Source organism: Syzygium oleosum, unplaced genomic scaffold (assembly GCF_021117445.2).
Source record: "Syzygium oleosum isolate NSW1041296 unplaced genomic scaffold, Sole_v2.1 Sole_v2.02, whole genome shotgun sequence".
Lineage (NCBI taxonomy): Eukaryota > Viridiplantae > Streptophyta > Magnoliopsida > Myrtales > Myrtaceae > Syzygium > Syzygium oleosum.
Genome location: NW_026607486.1, coordinates 2856597 through 2881098, shown reverse-complemented (window position 1 = coordinate 2881098; position 24502 = coordinate 2856597). Strand labels below are relative to the sequence as shown.

General features: G+C 42.4%; 1 pseudogene; it reads left to right on the top strand.

Moving 5' to 3' along the window:
* Nucleotides 1-875: 875 nt before the first annotated feature.
* On the top strand, nt 876-24167 carry LOC115669350 (probable indole-3-pyruvate monooxygenase YUCCA10; annotated as a pseudogene).
* Nucleotides 24168-24502: the final 335 nt, after the last annotated feature.

Here is a 24502-nt window from a genome sequence, read left to right as displayed (position 1 = left end):
CGTTAGCAAAAGTGGTATAAACTAGAATAGACGCAGTCAATCTAGGACTGATGGTGTTGTCTGTTGGAGTTGTGGCAAAAGGGAATCTTAGAAGGGATTGCTTTAAGCTGAAAAATGACAAGAGTAAGGGAATTAGAGTTGAGTCTGTGGATAATGTCGTAGCTATAGCTGACAGTAATTCAGATAGTGCTGATTATATTTTGTCTGTCACTGATTATTCATCATTTGATGGATAGATTATGGATTATGGTTGCTCTTTTCATGCTACACCAAAAAGAAACTAGTTTACTACTTATCAGTGCATAGATAGTAGTAAAGTGTACTTGGGGAACAACTATAAGTGCGATGCTATAGACGTTAGTAATGTTAGAATCAGAATGCATGATGGTATCATTAGGATATTAACTGGAGTAAGGCATGTTCTAGAGTTGAAAAAGAACATAATTTCCCTGAGTGCCTTGGATTCGGCTGAGTGTCGATATTCTTCAGAATGTGGAATTTTGAAGGTTGTTCTAATGAAAGGAATCGAGCATAGTGGCCTGTAAGAGCTTCGAAGTGAGACAGTGATGAATTTCGCCGCGGAGATATCGAATACATCTGTTTGAGAATCTAAATTGTGGCATATATATTTGAGGAACATTAACGAGAGAAGCCTGAAGGTTTTAAGTGAAAGAAATTTGTTACTGAATGTATGCAAGTGATATGATTTAAATCAACGATGGAGAGTGCAGTTCAGTGCAACTGTTAGAGAAACCACATAAATTGGATAATTAATTCAATTGAATATTCGCAGGTTGTCGCGATTTCCTTCGAGGAAAAGTGCTAGATTTATGATAACAGTTGTTCATGACTACTCGAGGAAGATATGAGTGTTTATGCTGAGGCACAAGTTTGATGCTGCTGTCAAAATCACGCAGTTGAGAACTTTGATCGAAAAGAAGACTCGTAAAATGATCAAGCATGTGTGCACTGACAATAATATAGAGTTTTGCTCGAAGTTGTTAAACGAATTCTCCATGAAGGAAGGCATAGTGAGATATTGCACTAGTGCTAGTGAACCACAACAGGTTGCAGAGTTGATGAGCAAATCATTACTAGAGATGGCTCATAAAATGCTCACTAGTGTTGATATGGCTAAGAGATTTATGGCGGATGGGCTTAGTACGGCGAGTTACCTGAACAATATATCCTCATCGATTGCATTAGATATCGGACTCCCAAAGAAGTATAGTCATGTAATGTTGCTAATTATTTTGTTTTTAGAATATTTGGTTGCCCATGTTATATTCGAGTGAGTGATGGTAAACTCAATGGAAGGGCAAGAAAGTGTATACAGGCGAGCGAGGCTATCGGTTGTGGTGTTTGGAATTAAATTCACCCGTTATCAGCAGAAAAATTATATTTGACGAGTCTCCAGAACTTTTGGGTAAGAGTGTTAGTGACAGTATTTATACGGATCTGGACGTTGTTAAGCTTGAAGTGAAGTTGCAACCAGAAACTTCTGAGAAAGTGGATACTAGCGAAGTAATCAACACAGATGGTGCTTGTAGCGAGATGGATCCTATAAAGTCAACAGTTGCTATAACTGCTAATATTGACAAGGTGCGTATTCAATATCCTGATTGATGTTGATGCAATAATGGTTTTGCTTTATTTGTAGTAAAGAAGGTTGCGTCGGAAAATCCCTGTACAGTAGTTAAAGGTACATGTGAAGTTGGTGTTTAATGAGGTCCACCTATTCAGTTTCTTGCCTGAAATTCTTAAATCTACGCATATAGAAAGAAAAACAAATGTAACTCCAGTTCAAAGACTTATCCAGTAAAAGATGCCAATGCGAATTTTAGAGGACTCGGTAGTTAGATCAAGTATATCTGATAACAAAGAATCCAAGGTAATTACAAAGGGTGATGTGGATTCATGGCTAGTTTGAGTAAGATTCTCGATTTTCTTACCACTTTGAACCTGCAAATTTAAACTCCCATGAACTTTCCATATGAGGTCCAATTAATTAGGACGGATTCACGTGCGAGTTCAGTGTGCTCTCTCTCTACAAAAAGCACACCAGCTTGTATCTACGAAAACCACATCCCTGAAACGCTGTCGCAGTTGAATCAAAGAAGAACCAAGTCATCCATGGACAAGGCCAACGAGAAAGAGGTTGTGGTGGCCATTGTTGGCGCGGGCCCTTCAGGCCTCGCAACAGCGGCATGCCTGAACCGCCTCGGCATCGCCAACATCGTGCTCGAGAGAGAGGATTGCTCCACCTCTCTTTGGAGAAAGAGGTCGTACGATCGATTGAAGCTCCACCTATGTAAAGCCCCCACCTCGGGGTCATTAACGTGACGTCCCGTTCATTGTTATCTTTCGTTACACACAAGCGGAAGCATATCTCGGGACAATCACATTCAGAACAAACAGCGGGATTAAGACAAACAACATCATGAACAAACATTATGTTTATAGGACAAGCAAACATATTTTACAAGCCAACTTAGCCGATTTTAGCCATTTACACAACAAACGTTATGGCTTGGGTGTCCTAAGCCCACTACTTCGGATTCACAGCTCCTAGCTTTCCCCGAACTCCAACATGGCTCAAACTTTCCCTGTCGCCGCCGTCCGTTCGACCATCCTATGGACCTGAGAGGGAAAAACAACGGGGGATGAGTCGGGGAGACTCAGCAAGTGAAAACACTAATGTCAAGTGAGGATAAATCGATCGCCGTTAAAATGAGTCCGCCCTTACCGTACCGGCGTCGATGGCAAATCAGTAGCAAAGTTCATGCCGACAAATACTAGAGAACTCTAAGCATGGCTATAACACGTGAACATCACTAGCCAAATTCCGGCTTCTATCTCGAGATATGAACGTCAAACACAAAACATAAACAAGCCAAAGAGATAACCAATCAAGACCGAACACGGTCCAAGCAAACCACGTCACAACGCATCTCATCATCATTTCCCGAGATTAGGGAATTCACTTATCCAATGATATCAAACAAGAACTAGAGAAAACGAGGCATGTGAAGGACACGTGAGTCTCGGCGACTCTCAGACGATTCTTGGTGGTTCTCGGGCTTAAACACGAACACACGGCCTTGGACGTGGCTTCCTCACTTGATCGAACCACAAGAGAGATACGGGCTAGTCGGTAAGTTCTCTCTCTTTCTCTCTTTCTCGGTTATGAATACGAAGCAAGAAATAAGAAAGAAGGTTGGCCGAAGCTCTCGGGGCGTGAACTAGGAAGCAAGAAAGTCAAAGATGAAGGTGATGGCCGGCTAGTTTGGGCGTGGAAATGGCGTGAAAGAGAGGAAGTGGCGTGAGATGAGAGAGAAGGGGGGGATTGTCTTGCTATTTATAGAACTAGAAAACCCTAGACTTGAGCCAATAAGAGAGGGCCTCTTAGTCAAATTTCATGATGGCCTTCATTAAATGCCATTTAATGACTAAAGCCAAAAGAAAATGATGAAGGGCCAAGCTTATCTTCACCTCATTGGCTCTCTCTCTGTCATGCCCCGAACCCCATCGAGCGCGCGACACACTTCTCTGGTCGATTAATGCGACATCCCAGGGTATCGCTGACCTCACTTATAAATATCAGAGATCTAAAACGATCAGCGGAAACCATAAATACCCGGACAATAAGAACTGGGGCAAATAAGGAGAATAAACATACTCGTTCCTCATTCAAACTTATATAATATTTACAACTTACAAACCGCCATATACATATGCACACCGTACTATAAACCATCGATAACAAAAGGATCGATAACCTGGGTATTCTATCTTCAAAAATGGTACCCTCCAACAACCTATTCCACACCCCTACACTAGCCCCTACGCCCTCTACTAGGCGTCCACTCTGAGTCTGATTCTTCGTCGTCTGAATCTGAGCTCCCTTGAACAGTCTGCTCCTCCGAGGACTCCGGCTCGGCCTCAATCTCGATCGGGCGGTTTATGTCACCCGACTCGGCTGGAACCTCGTTCTGCTCCTCCGAATTGGTCTCTTCATCAGACCCGTATTCTGGTACAAATTCGGGGTCAATCCACTGCTCATATGGGGGAATGTACACCGGTTCTTCTTTTGGCTCAGCAGGTTCCTCCTTAGGTTCCGCCTCGGGTTCCTCCTCTTCTGGTTCCTCCTCTGGGATCGGCTCAAGATCCACATCCATCGGATCGTACCCCGTTTGCGATCCTTCGGGCTCTGGTTCTTGCTCGGCCCCCGAAGACTCCGGCGCTGCTGACGCAGGATGAAGTCCTGACTGCGCTAGACTAGTCTCCAAGCTAGTCAGCTCGCCGTCGGGAGGAGGTATGGCGGACGGGTCCCAATCCCCAACTCCATCAAAGGAGACATCAAACCCTCGGACGGGACCGAACTCATCTACCCCGTCCCTAAAGAACCAGGCAGTATATGTATGGGCCTGCAAAAGGGGTAATCCTATATCTACCCAAACTACTGAGGTATGCTTTATCCAGGTCATATTTTCATCGATCGGAAACTCTACAACATTGTGGTCGGTGTGCACTGGTACTCCAAAACGCTCTGGTGGCAAGGGCGGAGGTGGATTCATTGCTCAGGCCGGGGTTCTGAAATGTTTGGTTGATACAACCATGAGAATACATCTCAGCAAGTACACACCCTAAACCCCACCTAGGCTATCACGTACCTCCAGACAATCACGACAAACAATCACACTCAGCTATTACATCGCAGGCACACAATCAATACTTACCTGGGCCTTTCCAGCGTGCAACCTGCACGTTAGCCATAATAACATCATTCCACTCACGTGCATGTTCTAATTACGTTTCATGCATTCATTCCGATCTCATCACATCTTTTCCACACCACTCGCCAGTGACCCGTGTAATGGTACCGCCTCAGGTTCACTGCGACTAACTCATCACAACACTCCAGGGCCCGCGTAATGGTACCGCCTCAGGCCGTGTATCTTGCCCGCATAGTGGTACCGCCTCAGGCTCAACACCCACCACCTACGATATAACCCGCGTAATGGTACCGTCTCAGGTTGGTCGTCCTCCGGTAATACCGGGCATCGTCCCGCGTAGTAGTACCGCCTCAGGACGGATCAATTCCCCGCGTAATGGTACCGCCTTAGGGATTTCCACAATCACACATACCACACCACACACCATTTCCCGCTCATACACATGCTCCACACTCACTTGTCAATAAATTGGCCAATTACACGTGACCCGTGCACGCACCAATTCACACACATTCTCATGCTCATTAAGCATTCAACACGGCCGATTGACAATTAATTCAATTCAGCCCGAGCGTGCACATAATCGAGCATATTTCAAACAATCAATTGCACACCAATACACCCAATTTCATCACCACAATTCAACCACAGTTCAAACGCACAACCAACATACAAATTGGCATTTTTCCATATCAAAACCACGGCAAATCAGTTCCGGCTCTTCATGACATTTTCCCACAATTAATCGCCGAATCCAATTACCCAATTTACGTACCGAACCACACATCACAGCATGCACATCAGCCACTCACAGCCTGCCTTTAGCCTCTAATTTTCCCCCAAAATCTCCCAAATTCATTCCTAAGGCCCGCTAATCAGTTCCGCCCCTAAAACCATACTAATCCGCGTCCAATTAAACCCGATTCCACCTCAAATTTGTCCGTCGATACCCGAAGTCCTAAATAAAGTTTAGGGCGTGACTTACCGAACTCTAAACTGACTCGGCTAGAGTGGAGAACGGGCGGCGATCGACGGTGGATAGCGGCGAGCGGCGGCGCGGTGCGGCTCGGCGGTGGCGCGGACGGCGTGCGGCGGCGACGGCAGCTTGGGCCGGTTCCTCGCGGCCACGGGAGAGAGAGAAAGAGAGAACCGAGAGGGTGAGGGGGACGACGGTGGTACGGCGTGAGGGTGGTGGCGCGGTGGCGACAAGGCGGACGGGCGGTGGTCGGCGGCGACGGCGTACGGCCAAGGGGGGCGATCGACCGAGGAGAGGGGGAGAGAGAGTTGCCGAGAGGAGAGAAAGTGAGAATGAGGAGAGAGAGAGGAATTTGGACTAAAATAGTCCAAGTCCAATAATTAATGCCCAAAAGACGATCATGCCCTTCTCTCACAAAATGAATCAACGACCAAGATTCAATCTAATCTTGAAATCAACGGCCCAGATCGAATCTTTCCCAAAAATATCCAAGGGCAATTTGGGAATTTCATAAAATTCCAAGGCCAAAATTGTCCAACTCAAAAGTTAGGGCAAAATGACCAAAATGCCCTTCCCTCTTAAAACTTGCCCTTAACAAATTCCTAGGGGTAAAACTGTCACTTTTCTCATTTCTCGCCAAAATTGAATTTTTCTGAAGGATTCGGGCAAATCCGAAGTTGTACGTTCCAACCACAACGTCGTCCTAACACCCCGTTGTGACTTCCTAATTTGCCGATGTCCATTTTGGGCTCTAATTAATAATTGAATCTTATTTAACGTAACTCGAGCGTTTCTCAGACTAACGGGCGGCTTTTGGGGAAATTCGCATATTCGACCCGTGACTGATACTAAATCGAGTCACGTGCAAGTTCATTCGGTCCGTGACGACTTCGGTTGTCACTTAATCGCGAGGATCGATCGCTAGATCCGAGGGGCACGATCGTTTGGTATAGGTTTAGGCCATTCGTCAATTCATTTTGTGGTCCAGCGGAATCACCCGCGATCCACTACTATGACAGTGGCGAACTGACCCCCGGCTATCCTTGGATCGGCCTACAGTGGTTCAAAATGTCACCTCGACGATTTTATGGTCGAAAATCAATTCACGATCGAATTTTCTTTAGTCGCGCGAATTTAAATCCCTAATTAGCCATTCCCTAATGGTTAGTATCCTAGGAATGACCAGTTCCGGGCGAAAACTAACTACGAGTACGTTCATAAAACCAGCATTTCATAAATTCCAAATGGGAAATTTTCAGGATGTCACACACACACATACTCTCTCTCTCTCTCTCTTCTTGGCTTCTCTCTCTCTCTCTCTCCATTTCTCTCTCCCCTTGGCCGAATGGCCTTCTTTCTATTTATAGAGAGGCAAAACTCGGGGCCAAAGTTTGGATGAGGTAAGCGCACGTGTCATTGGAACATGAGGTCATCGCTTACCTCGCAGCTTCATTAATAACAAGGGACAAAATTTCATGATGAAGAACCAATAATTCTCTCTTGGCAACTCTCTCGGCCGACTCTCGTTTTCCCCCTGGGATGACCTCCAATCAAGGCATAAAATATCTCATTTGAAAGCTCAGAACGTGTACTTTAAATCACCAGAAGACACCAAGTCCAAATTCCAACGTTCTCATATAGAAAATGCTGAATCTTTGAAATCTGACAAAACCGGATAGCTTTGCACTGTTCACGAAGTCGGACTTGAAAACATAGTAAATGGACTTTAAAAATTCTCAAATTTGAATATGTCATAAACAAGTCCTTAACAAACATTTTTCATGAAGAGTACGAAATCTGAATCTCTATTTAAACACCATTTTTAGTAGCTCAAAGACAGACTAAAAACAGTTCGCTGGAACAACATTCTTGTTTCTCAAAATAAGCTCTGTCCAGAATCCAAATCATCTCAAAAAATTCCCAAATTTATGTACGTTATAGAAAAGGACGTTCTCAACAACTTTTGTGAAGGAAACTTTTCCAAAATCGGCCTAGAAAAGCTTGTAGAAAATAAAGATGGTGTGAACATCACCGAAATACCCATTCTGGGCAGTTTTACACGGTCCGAAAATCAGGCCATCGTACTACTCATATCAATTCCAAAAATTATGAAATTAAAGTATGTAAAACTTCAAGATGTTTGGATAAACTTTCAAGAGGAAGTGTTTGGAAATTCGGATCACAAAAGTCTCCCCAAAAAAAACAAAATGAAGGGGTACAAAGGATCCAAAATAGGGTTTTCCAAAACAAGAGTAAAAATTAGTTCCGATTGGAAAACCACCCAACTTAAACCATAGTCATTTCCCAGGGACTGAAATTGAGGATGTTACAATTTACCTGCGGCTTCCCAAGCCCAAAAATTGGGATGTGACAACCTAGCCAAGCAATTCTCGCGAGCTCCCCACATGCCCTTCCCCCACTTCCCCAAGTTTGTCCCTGGGGACCAATTCATCGAATACCTCGACAACTACAAGTCAGTTTCGAGATAAAACAGACTGTCGACGGTCGTCGAGAGCGCATCGTATGATGATCAAATCGGCAAGTGGCGGATCATGGCGAGAAACACGGGCTCGGGCGAGGATGAGGTCTACGTCGCAGAGTTCTTGGTGGTGGCGAGCGGGGAGAACAGTGAGGGCGTGATACTGGAGGTTGACGACTTAGACAGCTTTGGCAGGGCAGCGATGCACTCGAGCGAGTACCGGAATGGGAGATGTTGACAGCAAAATAAGAATCGACATAGACGCTGAGTCTGCTTTAATGCCGAATCTGGTGTATAATGGAAATCAACCATCTTCCGAAATACGTTTGGATAAAATTCGGAAACATGCAGGGAAGCAAGCGTGAATGACATCATATCCCGAATTCGGTGATTGGTGAAGATCGGTATATTTACCGAAACATGGAAAGTCATAGTTTGAGAGTTAAAAAAAAAAGCGTTGGAGCCATTATGCCTCGGGACGTTGACTCTTTCCCGAAATTCGGGAAGTCTATACTTCGGGAATATACCGAAATTACAGAAAATCGATAAAGATGAATCACGGCCCAGCCACGTAAATCATGATAACATGAAGTTATGAGCAAAAAGCGGAGATAGTGAGCACGAGCAGATTGTGGGGAGCTGCTTGTCCAAATTTGAAGTCGTCGCAGCGGTTGAGATCAAGTTTTGGCGGACAATGAATTTGGAAAAACGTGGTTAGATAAGGCAGTTATTGGAAACGCCAAGATTCAAAGTTTGAAAACATAAAAGTAACCGACAAGCAGTTACAGGATATGAGGAGATACAAATACTCAGAAGAAAGAAAGAGGAAGGATCATCAAGAACAATGCAAAAACACTCAAGCTTATCTGCACTTAGTTTCCTATGTACCTTAACTTCCTGCATTTACAGCTTCCTGCAACTTTAGTTAACTTTCAAGTCATTTACAGCTTTCATATGAGTATTGTAACGTAGCTTGGAACCTTGTTGATGTCAGATCCATTTTCAATCCATTCGATTTCAATCCGTTCCATACAATCCTGTGCTACACTCTGTTTTTCGCTACAACTCTCTTAGAAATCAAGCCACAAAACCTATCTTAATAAAAATCGAAAATCAAAGTTTCGGTGAAAGGTATTCCTCGTTGTAAAACGAGCGAACATCTTTTTGGCACGCCCAGTGGGACTCGCGTGGTAAGATTTGGAGAAATGGTGAGAACTAGGCAATCTGAAGGAATACCGGTGGGTAACATCAACAATCCAGATGATGGAGCACGCTCTGAGCACTCCGCGGCTAATCAAGTAGAGGAGAATGCCGACATTCCTCGGCAATTAACTGAAGAACAAGCCCGCGTGTTGGCACCAGATAACACCTTGGTAGCCACGATGAAAAGGATGTTTGAAGAACAGCAGAACGAGCTTACCAACCATATGGTGCGACATGTGACGGATGTGATAAAGCCCATGGTAATCAATGCTATAAATGAAGTAATATCGCGTCCCAGTTCATCTTCTCAAGTTCTACCCTTTTATGCAAATCCTCTTAGGACAACATCGTTTCCACCAACATCGGGACCTCCTCATGTTGGATATAACGGTAATGGGGGATCAAATTCGCAACCTCCTGTCAGAATTATACCAAGGCCAGAGAATCCTACCCCTATAAACCTTATGAATGGTGTGAATGCTTACAATTTCCCTCAAAATGCCCCAAATGATGTTAATTTGGTTAATCCCATGGTCACAAACGCACCACCAGTGCTGAACGTATCTCCGCCAGTAAATATGCCTAATGTTGACCATATCAGACCACCTACGCCTCAACTATATCCTCATGTGATAGAAAACCCTCTTTATAGGCCACCACTACTAGTTAATTTCAACATGGAACAACAGGGGGTGAATAGACCTCAGCAGTTTGATCCTAGGGGTCAAGATCCTTGGTTAGGCCAGCAAAATTTAAGACCATGGAACCCAGATAGAGTTGCAGAACTGGTAATGCAACAATTGGGAGCAGAGAGAGGAATGCTAAGGCTAATATATAGGAAGCCACATCCTGATTGGGTTAACAACATACCATATCCAAGGGGTTTCAAGATGCCAGATTTTGCTGTATTTACAGGAGAGGAGGATCAGTCAACTGTGGAGCATGTGGATCGATTCTCGGCACAATGCGGAGAGGCTGGGACTAATGAGTATTTAAGTTTAAGGTTGTTCACATTGTCTTTGTCAAAAATAGCATTCACTTGGTATACAAATTTGCCTGCGAATTCTATTCAAACATGGACCGAGATGGAAAGGTAGTTTCATTCTCAATTTTACCGAACGGTACTAGAGGTAACGGTAGCCGATTTGGCCAGGATGTATGAATATAGTACTGAGAAAGTAGATCAGTTTATTGCACGTTTCAAGAAATCCAGAAACCGATGTTTAACATCACTAACTGAAAAGGAGTTCACGGATTTGGCTTTTAACGGCTTGAGGTTTAACCTTAAAGAAAGATTTGATGGACAAGCCTTTGACGATCTCTTTCAGTTAAACGCTCGGGTTTTCAAGTATGAACATTTGTTGAAGGAGAAAGATAAGAAGTCGAATAAGGACAATCGGCAGACAGTGGCATTTGCTGAAAGTACCGAACATGGTGGTATATCCGAAGAGGAGAATGAAATAACCGTAGCAACTATGATGCTTGAAAAACCGTATGTGTGCCCAGCACTTAAGCCGGCCAGGGTGAGAGATGTATCCAAGTTCAAGGCTAATGAGACAAATAACTACTCCTTTGATATCTACAAGTTAGATGAAATATTTGACCTGCTGTTGAAAGATGGAATGATCAAGTTATCTGAAGGACAAGTAATCCCGTCAAATGAGGAAATAACAGATAAGAGATATTGTAATGGCATCACTCTACAACTCATAATACGGTGAATTGCATTGTGTTTAGGAAGACTATCCAAGAGGCAATTCGCCAAGGCAAGATTAAATTTGCCGAAGACAAAGGCAAGGCCCCAATGGAAGTAGACACAGATCCTTTCCCGAACATGATCAGCATGGTTAATATACGAGAAACGACGGGTGATGACAACAAACAACTTTGCACCCGTTGTCGCCAAGAGCTGACTCGTCAAGATCGGGAGATTCCCAGGTTCCAATACATGAGAGGAACGAGGGGAAGATACAGATCGGGATCGTTTGTCCGCAGGATAGGTAGTCCACAGGTAAGATCTGAGATTGTAGCTACCGAAAACTTTTCGGTATAAGCAAGAGAGGAGGAAGTTCAACCAAGACAGACAGCACAGTACTTGAAAGAAAAGATGTTGGTCATAGGTATGAGAGGAAGGAATACCACCCTGATTCATCTCAACTAGCCCTTCCAATTCGGGAATTGGTTACACAAGTTCATAAAGAAAAAGAAACATTATCAAAGCCTGCAAAGAAAAAGAGTTTATGGCAGCGATATAAGGAAGGTGACCCAAAGTCGGATTGCTTGGAGAACCTAGCGGGAAGTTTGACTATGTGGTCTATTATGGAGATATGGATGATTATCCACCTTCATCATTGCCAATTGAGCCAACTGGCTGGGGAGATGAGTTTGATGATCCACCACCATCAATTTCTCAGGAAATCCACAAAAGAAAAACAGTTAAGGTGCCGTATAATCCTCCCAAAGGAAAATGGTCAACAGTTAAATCGCCGGGACATGCGTCTTACAGAACTATCAAGAGGCGTTTCCAGCGGATGAAAAACAGACAAAGGAATTTCGAGAGTGCCCGAGCTAAAGGTACAGCAAGGCAAAATTTGCCTTTCACGTTTGTCAGTAGGAAAGGTAATTGAGTCTGGAAAAGAAACCCTGATGAAAAAGATCGAATTAAATCAGAACCAGGTGATTCGGGAAGTAACTCTCACGTTGAAATGAAAACGGAGAAGGGAGTTTCACAAGTTCCCCAGACAATTAATTTTGGGCACATCACCGTAGCTCTCAACCCAAAACATCAGAGAAAGGTGGAGCAAAAGAACTTGGGTCCTAAATCGTCACAAAAAGATGGTAGAAGTTACCGAACTGGTTACTCCAAGATATCAAAGGAATATGGTTCTCCAATACGGATAAACATGGTCCATGCTAAACTTCCAGCGGAGTATGGAACTAATTTGGTTGTGGAAGAAAACATCGAACACATTTCAGAAAAGGAGATAGCCATGGCAGAATTTCAGTTCCCCGATAAAGAAGCCATTAAGTTTGATAAAGTACCTTCTGAAAAGGCAAAGCATTTGAGGTCCTTGGTTATTTCAGGCAGGGTCAATGGCAGGTCTGTCAGTAAAATCTTTGTAGATGCTAGGGCTACTTTAAACCTCATATCTTACAAGTACTTCAAGAAATTGAGGAAAGATGACGACGACATTATCCCATCCAGTGTTCAGTTGTCTGATTTTCTTGGGGAAGTTACCGAAGTCAAGGGGGCAATAGTGCTTGATTTAACTATAGGGTCCAAGTTGTCCAAAATGACTTTCTTTGTAATAGAGTCTGATAGTTCATATAATCTGTTGTTCGGAAGAGATTGGATACACTCTAATCAGTGTGTACCTTCAACTTTGCATCAAGTCTTGGCATTTTGGAATGGCGAAAAAGTAGAATATGTTGAGGTAGATTCGGGATATGCTTCAATCGGATGGACTGACATTTGTCAAGAATATCGGGACTATTCACATGAGGGTTATGCTGTCGAATCACCAAGGACAGATCCACAGTCCTTTGCTTATTGCCACTTCGGGGATATGAAAGCTGAATGGATCCCCAAGTCAAGCTTGGCATTAGAAGAATTACACACTCTTTATGGAAAACGAGTTCGTATTGCAAGAAGTTTGTGAAAGGTACTTCACACATTTGGCGGAAATGGGGCAGCAAAATGTTGAAGCCTCAGATTGTATTGATGAATGGGAAGAGTTATTAGTCAAAGAAGACAGAACAATGGAGGCTCAAGATCCATTATTAGAGGTTGATATAGGAGAGCCTGGTTGTTTCCGTCCAGTGTATGTAAGTACGTTTTTGTAAGGGGGCATGAAAGAAAAGTTGGTTAACCTGACCAAAGGGTACAAAGATTGCTTTGCATGGGACTATCATGAAATGCCTGGTTTGTCAAGAGATATTGTAGAACATCGCCTTCCAATCAAGAAAGGATTTCGTCCGCATAAGCAGCTAGCAAGAAGATTTGCTCCAGATTTAGTTGATAAAGTCAAAGAGGAAATAGAAAGGCTGCTGAAAGCGAAATTTATTGAAACAGCCAGGTATGTAGAGTGGCTTTCAAATATTGTCCCTGTGAAAAAGAAGAATGGAAAGCGGAGAGTTTGTATTGATTTTCGGGATCTAAATAATGCCACTCCAAAGTATGAATACCAAATGCCCATGGCAGATATGTTAGTAGACTTAGCATCGGGAAATGAGATGTTATCCTTGATGGATGGTCATTCGGGTTATAACCAGATTTTTATTGCTAAGGAAGACGTCCCGAAGACAGCATTTAGATGTCCTGGTGCGATCGGAACTTTTCAGTGGGTAGTTATGCCTTTCGGATTGAAGAATGCGGGAGCTACATATCAGCGGGCAATGAACTTTATTTTTCATGATATGATCGGTAAATTCTTAGAAGTTTATATTGACAACGTGGTGGTGAAATCAGCCCAAGAAGATCATCTGTATTATCTCGAGTAGGCATTTATTAGGATGAGGAAGTACAAATTGAAGATGAATCCAACCAAGTGTGCCTTTGGAGTACGAGCAGGAAATTTCCTGGGATTTTTGGTCAATCAGAGGGGAATTGAAATTGACAAGAACAAAACAAGGGCTATCATGGAGATTTCCAATCCTACGTCAAAGAAACAATTGCAGATGGTAATTGGAAAAATAAACTTTCTTAGAAGATTCATTGCCAATTTGTCTGATAAAATGGAGCCGATGACACAGCTTCTGCGTCTTAAAAATCAGGACGAATTTATATGGGGAGAGAAACAACAAAAGGCGTTTGATTTGATCAAAGCCTATCTAATGAATCCTCCTGTATTAATGCCGCCGAAAGCAGGCAAACCACTGAAATTGTACTTATCGGCTACCGATATAACTATTGAGAGTATGTTGGCACAAGAGAATGAAAATGAAAAAGAACAAGCGGTATATTATTTGAGCAAGGCATTAACTGATGTTGAAAAAAGATATACTGCAATTGAAAAATTATGTCTATCTTTATACTTTGCTTGTATGAAGTTAAGACATTATTTGTTGCCAACTACAGTGCATATGATCGGTAAGACTGATATAATAAAATATATGCTATCCCGACCTGTTATAAAAGAGTGTATAGCCAAATTGGCATTTATCTTGTTTGAGTTTGATTTGATATATGTGCCGATCAAAGCAGTAAAAGGTCAAGCCATTGTTGATTTTCTTACCGAATACCCATGTTTACAAATGGAAGAAAATGAGCAAAGCCTCAGTCAAGTGCTACCATGGACTATGTATTTTGATGGATCGTGTGCTAAGAGTATGGCTGGAGCTGGATTGATAATAATTTCTCCCGATGGGGAACTTACAAGGTGCGTCTGTAAGTTAGATTTTGAATGTTCAAATAATCAAGCTGAATATGAAGCACTGATTATTGGCTTGGGAATATTGATTGAGTTGAAAGCACAGTTTATCAAAGTATTTGGTGATTCACAATTGGTGGTGAAACAATTAAAGGAAGAATACCAATGCTCGAATGAAAATTTGATTGGTTATTACTATCTGACCAAGAAGCGATTAGAGCAATTCAGAGAGTACGACATAGTCCATGTTAAAAGAGATATTTCGAGGCTAACGAGTTGGCTCAAGTAGCTTCTGGGTACCGAATATCAAAAGAGTTGGCAGACATCACAACTACTATAATACTGTCGGTACCTTCTACTGAACAAAGAAAGATACCGATAGCAGTTAGCAAGGTAGTTCGACAAGAAGATTGAAAACAAACTATCATCGAATATTTGAATAATCTAGATTCAAGAGATCGAAAGCTGAGGAGACAAGCCCAGAAATATGTCATATTAGGAGAAGAATTATACCGAAAATCCTCAGATGGATTGCTCTTACGTTGTCTTGATGAAGATAATGCAAAATTGGTTATGGCAAAAGCACATGAAGGCATATGTGGAGCCCATCAAGCAGGAATCAAGATGAGATGGCTGTTAAAAAGGTATGAATATTGTTTGCCAGCAATAATGCAGGATTGTATCAACTGTGCCAAAGCATGTCTTTCGTGTCAAAAACATGGACCGTTGCAACATGTACCTGCTATGGAGCTCCATTCTGTTATAAAGCCATGGCCATTTAGAGGATAGGCAATGGACATAATAGGTAAGATCTATCCACCTTCTTCTCATAAGTACAGTTACATTTTATTGGCTACGGATTACTTTACGAAGCGGGTGGAAGCCATTCCATATAAGAGTATTACACAAAAGACCGTGATCAAGTTTATTGAAGAAAACATAATTCATCGGTTTGGCTTGCCTGAGTCAATTACTGCGGACCAAGGAATAGTGTTCACTGGAGGTGAAGTAATGGAATTTGCACGATCAAAAGGAATCAAAATGATCTATTCCACACCATATTATCCCCAGGCAAATGGACAAGCTGAAGCTACTAATAAGGTTGTTATTGGTCTGATCAAGAAGCATCTAGAAGTAAATCCAAGGGAATGGGATACTTTACTGTCAACAGTATTGTGGGCATACCGAACATCACGAAGATCAAGTACAGGTGTCAGCCCTTATATGCTTACATATGGACAAGAAGCAGTTTTACCGATGGAGATAACAGTCCAATTGCAGAGTGAAATGTTGCTTGAAGATTATAGAGATTGGATGCATATAAATTTGGATGAACTAGATGAAGTTCGTGCGGCTTCTTTGGATCAGTTGATTGCACAAAAGAGAAGAGTAGCCAGAGCTTTTAACAAGAGAGTTAAAGTTAAGCAGTTTGTTGTGGGGGATTTAGTGTGGAAAGCAATCTTGCCATTTAATCTCCAAAACAGGGAATTCGGTAAATGGTCATCAAATTGGGAAGGCTCATATTTAGTTACCGAAGTGCTTAATGGAAATGCATATAGGTTGATGGATGTCAATGGAAAAGAACTATCACGTTCTATAAATGGGAAATTCCTAAAGAAATATCGTCCATTAATCTGGGAAACACAAAGAGATTAGTCCATTCATTAGAAATGAAAGTACATTCTACTCTTGGTTACAAAGATTTGCAAATCATTAACAAGTTTGAGGTTTTGGGCTACATGATTAGAATGCAAGGCAAGATCCTGGTGGAGTTTAGATTGTTGCTCCTCGAGATACTCCATGTGACGAGAATGAAAGCAAACAATTTCAAACCTTTCCCAAGCTTCTTGAAGCAACTGCCTGTACTTGTTTGAAGAAACTTCAACCATAGACTTAACATGAAAAATTTCATCTCTGAGTATCCTCTGCTCCACACGACGATGATTGGAAAGGAAATTGAGAAGTCAACGTGTCATCTCAACGTCATCTCTAGCTTGAGTACAGGAGTCTTGAGCTTGAGTACATTTCTCTTTGGAGTTTCGTAATCGGGAAGACTCCTCCTCAATTTGAAGTTGAAGAGCGTCAGCTTCCACAATAATAGGCTCTAAATTCCAAATCTCCCTCACATTATGTTCGAATTCATAAAAGCTAGCAGGGAATAAAGAGTATAGCTCCCAAACCAGATCCAAGAAGGTAGAATCTGCAGACAGAAACACTTTGGATCTGAAGAGGTTTGTCAAATCGGTAATTTCTACCTTATGCTTGTGATTCAATAATAAAGCATGATGTCCTTGGGACAGCAATTCGTGCAGTCGCCTCCATAAGGATCGATCACCTATAGGTAGTAGAATAAACAAGTTGTTCATGTTAAAGGAAACGAAGAATGGTTGTCAAAACTCAGACCTGGTAATGTTCAATGGAAAGTTTACCTTCATGGATAATACGAGATCTTTGTGATCGAGACCAAAGAAGCAATTGAGATGAAGAACCATGCAAAGACATCATGAACAGGATGGTAAGTTCACAGGAAAGATTTGGTAAGCCTGAGCAGTTAGATAAAGGATATAGAGCAAATCGTGGGTAGTAATGTGCCAGAGTTTTTCTTGGGGAAATGAGATAGAGGCAGAAAGTGGTTCATGCGTATGGATAAACGGTTATTAAGTCAGTATCCAGTAATTTCAGAGAGGATAAGTGAGAAGGAGGGTTAGTGTTCGACCTTTCAATTATGAAAGTTGCAAGGAAACAATTTTCTTTGAGTTGATTCAAATGTCAAAGGAGCCAGATGGATATTAGGTTTAACATTTGGTTAAGATGGTTGAATTATTAAGTTTGACAAGGTACAGCGTCGGGAATTTGCATTGTCGGGATATTCCACAAATAAGTAAATGCAAAGGAAACCAAAAATAGAATCTAGCAAGTGGGTCTTTCATTTCATTTCCATTTGGCCAATAGAGCTTTGGCCTCGATTACAAAATTTCTCAACTCAGTTTCAAGCCTATGGTTTTCATCCATAATTTCTGCTCTCTTCTTCTTATGGACTCTGACCATTCCAGTAGTATCATCAAATTCTTTCTCCAACTCCCAACACTGCTTCATCTTGCGTCTGAGTGTAGGACAGAAGTTTGAGACCGTGAACTTCTGCTCTTCTATTTGGGTAACCACCATCCTCAGCTCTGCCTCAAGCTCTTCTTTCCTAGTCTCCAAGCGTTAAAGTTTACTCTCCTCAACTTTAAAATTGTTGTAGAAAAGACGAGCATCTTCACGCTTACGGGCTAACTCATCTTGGATTGCCAATCCTCGGTTTTCCCCAAAGAGAAGACGGGGGAGTTGATCGAGGTTGACTCTAATTGTAGTCACAGCATCCACGAAGCTAACAGCAAAGAGATCAATCTTGTCCTGGAAAGGCTAAGATAATATGAAGGATGGATTACCATAACATACTTCCTGGAAGAGAATCCTCGCTTGGCGCTTCTTATCAGAGTCATTGATCAATTTCCCATAGCCAGGTTCCAATAAGTTAAGGAGCTGTTCCCATTTAGCTTTGGCTACTTCTTTGGGAATTTCGGCAGACATTGATAAAGCTGGAGATTCTGAAGAATCAGGAACTATTGAAGAGCTAGGATGAGTACCTGCTAATATCCTCTCCATTTCCACCTGTTCAGCCTGAGAAAAAAATTCTATCTTGGCAGGTAGACTGGGTACAGCATAAGATGTTGAGGGAGGTAAAACAGTAATTGCATAAGAAGCAGGTGGTAGTGGCACACTCAAGGAGTCCTTAGTCGATGCTCCTTCTGAAATTGGAGTCCCTTGAGGCGTAGAAGTGGATTTATCAGTAACTGCAGATATCGGCATATGTATATCAGACAACAGCATAAAATCTTGAATCAGACAAAGGGTAATAACATTTACCAGTGAGAGCTGGAGGAAGATCTTTTTCAGATCTCACAACATTGGCAGAAGTATCCTTTGTTGGTATACTCTCTTTAGGATCTGGAATAGAGGGTTGATCTCGAACCAACTCAGCATTAACATCTGTCAAAGGAGCAGGGATCACTGGTGAAGGATTGGGAGCTGATGTGGCAGGAGTCTTGCTAGGAGAAGAAACAGAGGAAGCAACACTGGACTGATAAGTCTTAAGAGTTCCTGGATTGATCAGAAGATATACAAGTTAGTGTTAATATACACATTGGTAGCCTCCAGAAATAAAGCATGAGAGTTACCTTTCGGAGTGTGCGGCTTTATCATAGCTCGAAGTGTGGGCTTTGGAGATTGAATCAATGCTGGAGGACCCTCTGGAGATGACTCTGAGGATCGAATAATTACTCTCCTAGTACCACGTTTTGTTGGTACTTTCTCTGAAGCAGTTGAATATGAAGCTTTCCTTTTCTTGCTCACTGTAAGAGTAAGAAGTCAAATGGAGGATTGGGTGCCAAACAAAATATATATATATATATATATATATATATATATATATATAGATATCGAAAGGCAGAATTAAGTTACCTTTAGAGGGCTCTGTTGGCTTAGTTGAAGGCATATTTGCAGCTTCGATTGTTTTTGGTACTGTAAGAGGAACAGCATCTCTTATCTTCAAAAGAATCTGATCCAGAGGATCTGAAAATACAGTCTTTCGATAACCATTCCACCAGAAATCGAACTCAGCTAAAGAATGATCAGGGCATCCAGTGAATTCGGTAACACAAGACAATCGATAAATACCCCGTACCAGTGTGGTTAGCTCACCAAAAGGTTGATCATCTTTCAGTTTGCAGGATATTTTATCGAAAGAAGAAAATGAGAAAGTATAAAGGGCTGGAACAGGAATCCCTTGAATCAACCCAAGTTGTCTGGCACAGTACTGGGGAGAATAAATTTCAAAGCCAGCAACGAACCTGCCTTTTGTTGAAATCTCACAGGGAGATCAACAGAGGTAAGAACAGTCTGCCAGAAGTCACTTATGTTCTTCTGGAAGGAAGGAAGATAGGACTTGAATTGGGGAACAAAAAAAGGAGAGAAGGAATATGGATTCTCTTCAATAGAATAAATCTGAGAAATAAAGTACCGAAAATAAGAAGATGGCTCTTTGGAAACAGGGACCAATTTTCTGCTCAAGGCTTGGCAGACTGGTTGGTCAGGAATGTAAACCGAAAGGGGTTGGAGAACTTGATCCTTGGAAAACCAAGCAGGGAAATAGAAAGCTGCCCATGCTTGAAGAAGCCAAAGAGGACCACCAAAAACTCCACTAACTTCGTCTGAAGCAATGGAAGAGGAAGCATGGGCTAAACCCCGATATAACAGGGCCAACATTGTTTTGCCTAGGGCAAGTGAGGTCCCTGAAGCTAAAGCAGAAGCAACAGCATCAAAATTGTTTGAGACCCTAACTATAGGGTGTCAGAAAAGGAATTTACAGAGCCAGTACAAAAGAAAAGCAGTGTGCTCCTCTTCGGTAACTGTACTTTCCTTCTTTAAGTATTTCTTAATGAATGCCCCATAAGCCATTTCAGAATCAGACAATTTACCAAGCAGCGAACGAGAATCGGGAGACAGGGTAGATGAGTATGTACCTAAAGGAGAAAGCACAATAAGGCAATATACGTCAAGCAAAGTTACCGACATAGGAGAAAAAGGGAAAAAGAAGCAGTTAGTGGAAGTTGACCAAAAACAGGACAATGCGCCGATCAGTTCGTGATTCAAATGGTAATCGAAGCAGCTAAGACGCAGAGCATTATGAATCAAAACGGTATCCCAAAGAGAACCCTTAGAAGGAAGGAGTCGAAGGTACCATTGGTAGAAATCAGGCTCAAAGTCAGAAAAAACCCTAAGGCGAGGGGGACGAGAATGCCACTGATACGCCAAGATAGATGATTCGTGGACTAGAAGTACCTCAAATTGGTGACGTGGGAAGTGGCTTGACAGGCATTTTGGAATAGAGAAGTGATTGTGAACTGCTGGGCCAAGGATGTAAGAATCTTTGTAGTCGTTCTCCACAGAGAGCAGATGAAATTCTTCATTAAAATCCTTGGAATCTCGGAACAGATGGTATCGGTCAAGGACATCTGATGCGGAAAAGGAAAGAGTTTGATTTTTGGAAGCTTTGGAAGCCATTAGGTTTAGACGAATGTTGGGAGAGATTGCAGAAAGTCGAGAAGTTGAGGATGCAGAGGAATGAGGAAAGGAACGATTTTTAGAATAAGTGTTTTGAAGACGAAAGGACAAGCACACGAAGCGAGGTGACGAAACAACAGCAAGAGTAAAAAGTAAGTACCCTTTTTTTTGGCATTTAAAAGAATTAAAAGTTCTTTTAATCCTTTTAAAAGGGGGCATCTGTTGACACCAAAATAAGAATCGGCATAGACGCTGAGTCGGCTTTAATGCCGAATCTGGTGTATAATGGAAATCAACCATCTTCCGAAATACGTTTGGATAAAATTCGGAAAAAATGCTGGGAAGCAAGCGTGAATGACATTATATCCCGAACTCGGTGATTGGTGAAGATCGGTATATTTACCGAAACATGGAAAGTCATAGTTCGAGAGTTAAAAAAAAAAAGGTTGGAGCCATTATGCCTCGGGACGTTGACTCTTTCCCGAAATTCGAGAAGTCTATACTTCGGGAATATACCGAAATTACATAAAATCGATAAAGATGAATCACGGCCCAGCCACGTAAATCATGATAACAGGAAGTTATGAGCAAAAAGCGGAGATAGTGAGCACGAGCAGATTGTGGGGAGCTGCTTGTCCAAATTTGAAGTCGTCGCAGCGGTTGAGATCAAGTTTTGGCGGACAATGAATTTGGAAAAACGTGGTTAGATAAGGCAGTTATTGGAAGCGCCAAGATTCAAAGTTTGAAAACATAGAAGTAACCGACAAGCAGTTACAGGATATGAGGAGATACAAATACTCAGAAGAAAGAAAGAGGAAGGATCATCAAGAACAATGCAAAAACACTCAAGCTTATCTGCACTTAGTTTCCTAGGGGGAAGAATAGCAGAAGTGCCAAAAGTTGTGTACGGAGCTCACTTTGGTGCAAAAAGTTTCAAACGGATCACTTAAGTGCCAAAAGTTTACGCCGGCGGTCACTTAAGTGCCAAATCGGAGAAAAAACGATCACTTAAGTGCCAACGGCGAGAAATTCCGACCAAATTTAATATGTGACTTTTATATTTAAATTTTAATGACACATGGCATTTCCACGTGTATAATTCAATTTTTTAAATATTTTTTTCTGATTTTTTTTCTTTCTTTTCTTTTTTCTTTTTTCTTTTCTTTCTTCTTCTTCTACCATGGCCAGTGGCCGGAGGCCAGCCACCGGCCAGGGCCAGCCTCGCCGTGCGTTGCCTTCCACAGGGCGAGGCCCAGCGAGGCAGTCGTGGCCTCGGCGAGGGCCGGCCTTGCCGTATCTGGCGAGGCGAGCCCTCGCCAAAGCCACGGCGGCCTCGCCAAGACCACGGCGGCCTCGCCGAGGCGTCGCCTTCCTCCGGGCGAAGCCCGATGAGGCCGCCATGGCCTCGGCGAGGGCCGGCCTCACCAGATCTGGCAAGGCGAGCCCTCGCCAAGGCCACGGCGGCCTCGCCGAGGCGTCGCCTTCCTCCGGGGCGAGGCCGCTGTGGCCTCGGCGAGGCCGGCCCTCGCCGAGGCCACGGCGGCCTCGCCCGGAGGAAGGCGACGCCCGGCGAGGCCGGCCATGGCTAGTGGCCGGACGCCGACCATCGGAAATAAGAAGAAAGAAAAGAAAAAAAAGAAAAGAAAGGAAAAAAGAAAGAAAAGGAAAAAGAAAAAGAAAAGAAATGCCACATCAGCCTCCGGCGAATCACATCAGCTTGAGAAATTAACAAAAAAATGCCACGTCGGATTTCCGACGATGTGGCACTTAAGTGATCGTTTTTCACAACTTTTGGCATTTAAGTGATCCGTTTGAAACTTTTGGCACCAAAGTGAGCTCCGTACACAACTTTTGGCACTTATGTTATTCTTCCCCCTAGTTTCCTATGTACCTTAACTTCTTGCATTTACAGCTTCCCGCAACTTTAGTTAACTTTCAAGTTCTTTACAGCTTTCATAGGAGTATTGTAACGTAGCTTGGAACCTTGTTGATGTCAGATCCTTTTTCAATCCATTCGATTTCAATCCGTTCCATACAATCCTATGCTACCCTCTGTTTTTCGCCACAACTCTCTTAGAAATCAAGCCACAGAACCTATCTTAATAAAAACCGAAAATTAAAGTTTCGGTGAAAGGTATTCCTCGTCGTAAAATGAGCGAACAGGAGGGAATTCAGAGGGAAAAATGTGTTGGTGGTGGGTTGTGGTAACTCAGGAATGGAGATTGCCTATGATCTGTGGAGCTATGGTGCCAACACTTCCATTGTTGCTCGAAGTCCCGTATGCAAACTCTTTCTATAATTCATGCATTTTTCCTTCTTTAGTACGGGATGGAACTTACAGAATTCTTCATTTTTTGAGGAAATTCAGTCGTGAGTTGATAGAGGGAATCTCTTGCAACAAACCAGAGAAATTCGAATTGGCAAACGACTTAATGGACATATAATAGAGAGCAAATGAAGGCCTTATTTCTCTTTGATAGCTATAGATAACGGCTAAGTTTTTTCATGAGCTTAATGGCCTAATGACGAGGATTTGCAGGTACATGTTGTTACCAAGGAAATGGTGTTTCTTGGTATGGTCTTGTTAAAATTTCTCCCATGCCGAATAGTTGACACCTTCGTGATACAACTCAGCAATCTAAAATATGGCGACTTCTTCAATTACGGCCTTCGGATGCCAGAAAAAGGTCCGTTCTATCTAAAAGCAGTGACCGGACGATCCCCCACCATCGACGTCGGGGCAATGAAGAGGATCAAGAAGGGAGAAATCAGGGTAAATCAAGGAATTATAGGCTTGTTTTCTTTGAAATTTAGTTTAAAACATAATCAAAAACATGTTAAACCTTCTCAAGTTATAATAAAGCAAATGGTGTAGGTTTTCCCCTCCATCAAAAGCATTAACGGGAAGCTGGTCACATTTGTAAATGGCACTACCAGTCAATTTGAGGCCATAGTCTTTGCCACTGGCTACAAAAGCACTGTGCGGAAATGGCTCCAGGTACATTTTCTTTATATTTATCTTTTTTTGGTTAAGCCACTTAATAGTGATTGATTTATATACATTTGCAACTTTTCCCGTTGAATCTTCATATTTATGGTAACTTAATTAGGGTGGAGATGACCTCTTCAACAAAGACGGCATGACCAAGGTCCTGCGCCAATGGAAAGGAGAAAATGGCTTGTACTGCACCGGTTTTGCTCAACGGGGTCTGCTCGGCATCTCTGCCGACGCGCGGAATGTAGCAGACGATATCAGTTTCAAACTTCGATGCGATAGGAAGTGTTCGCAACGGAAATAAGAAGCAATGTTGTCCGTGCAACGATATGCTTGTATTAAAAATAACAAAGGATGTACGATAACGTTGCGATGTAAATGGAAATCAAGCTTTATCATAGTCAAAATCAACGAAGTCATTCTATTCGTAGATCAGGGATTTGTGAAATTTCGACTTTCTCTTTTGAATTTTCTTTCTCTGATGTTCTTAAATCTGAGCGGTTTGAAGTTGCTTACCCACTATGATCAATGGTACTCTATGCAATAAATTGGTCTAAAAACGAAGTGATCCCTCGAGAAAGTTATGTTTTATATATACTTGGCTTGCCTATGTGTCCACTATCAAAACAAGAAAGTTGT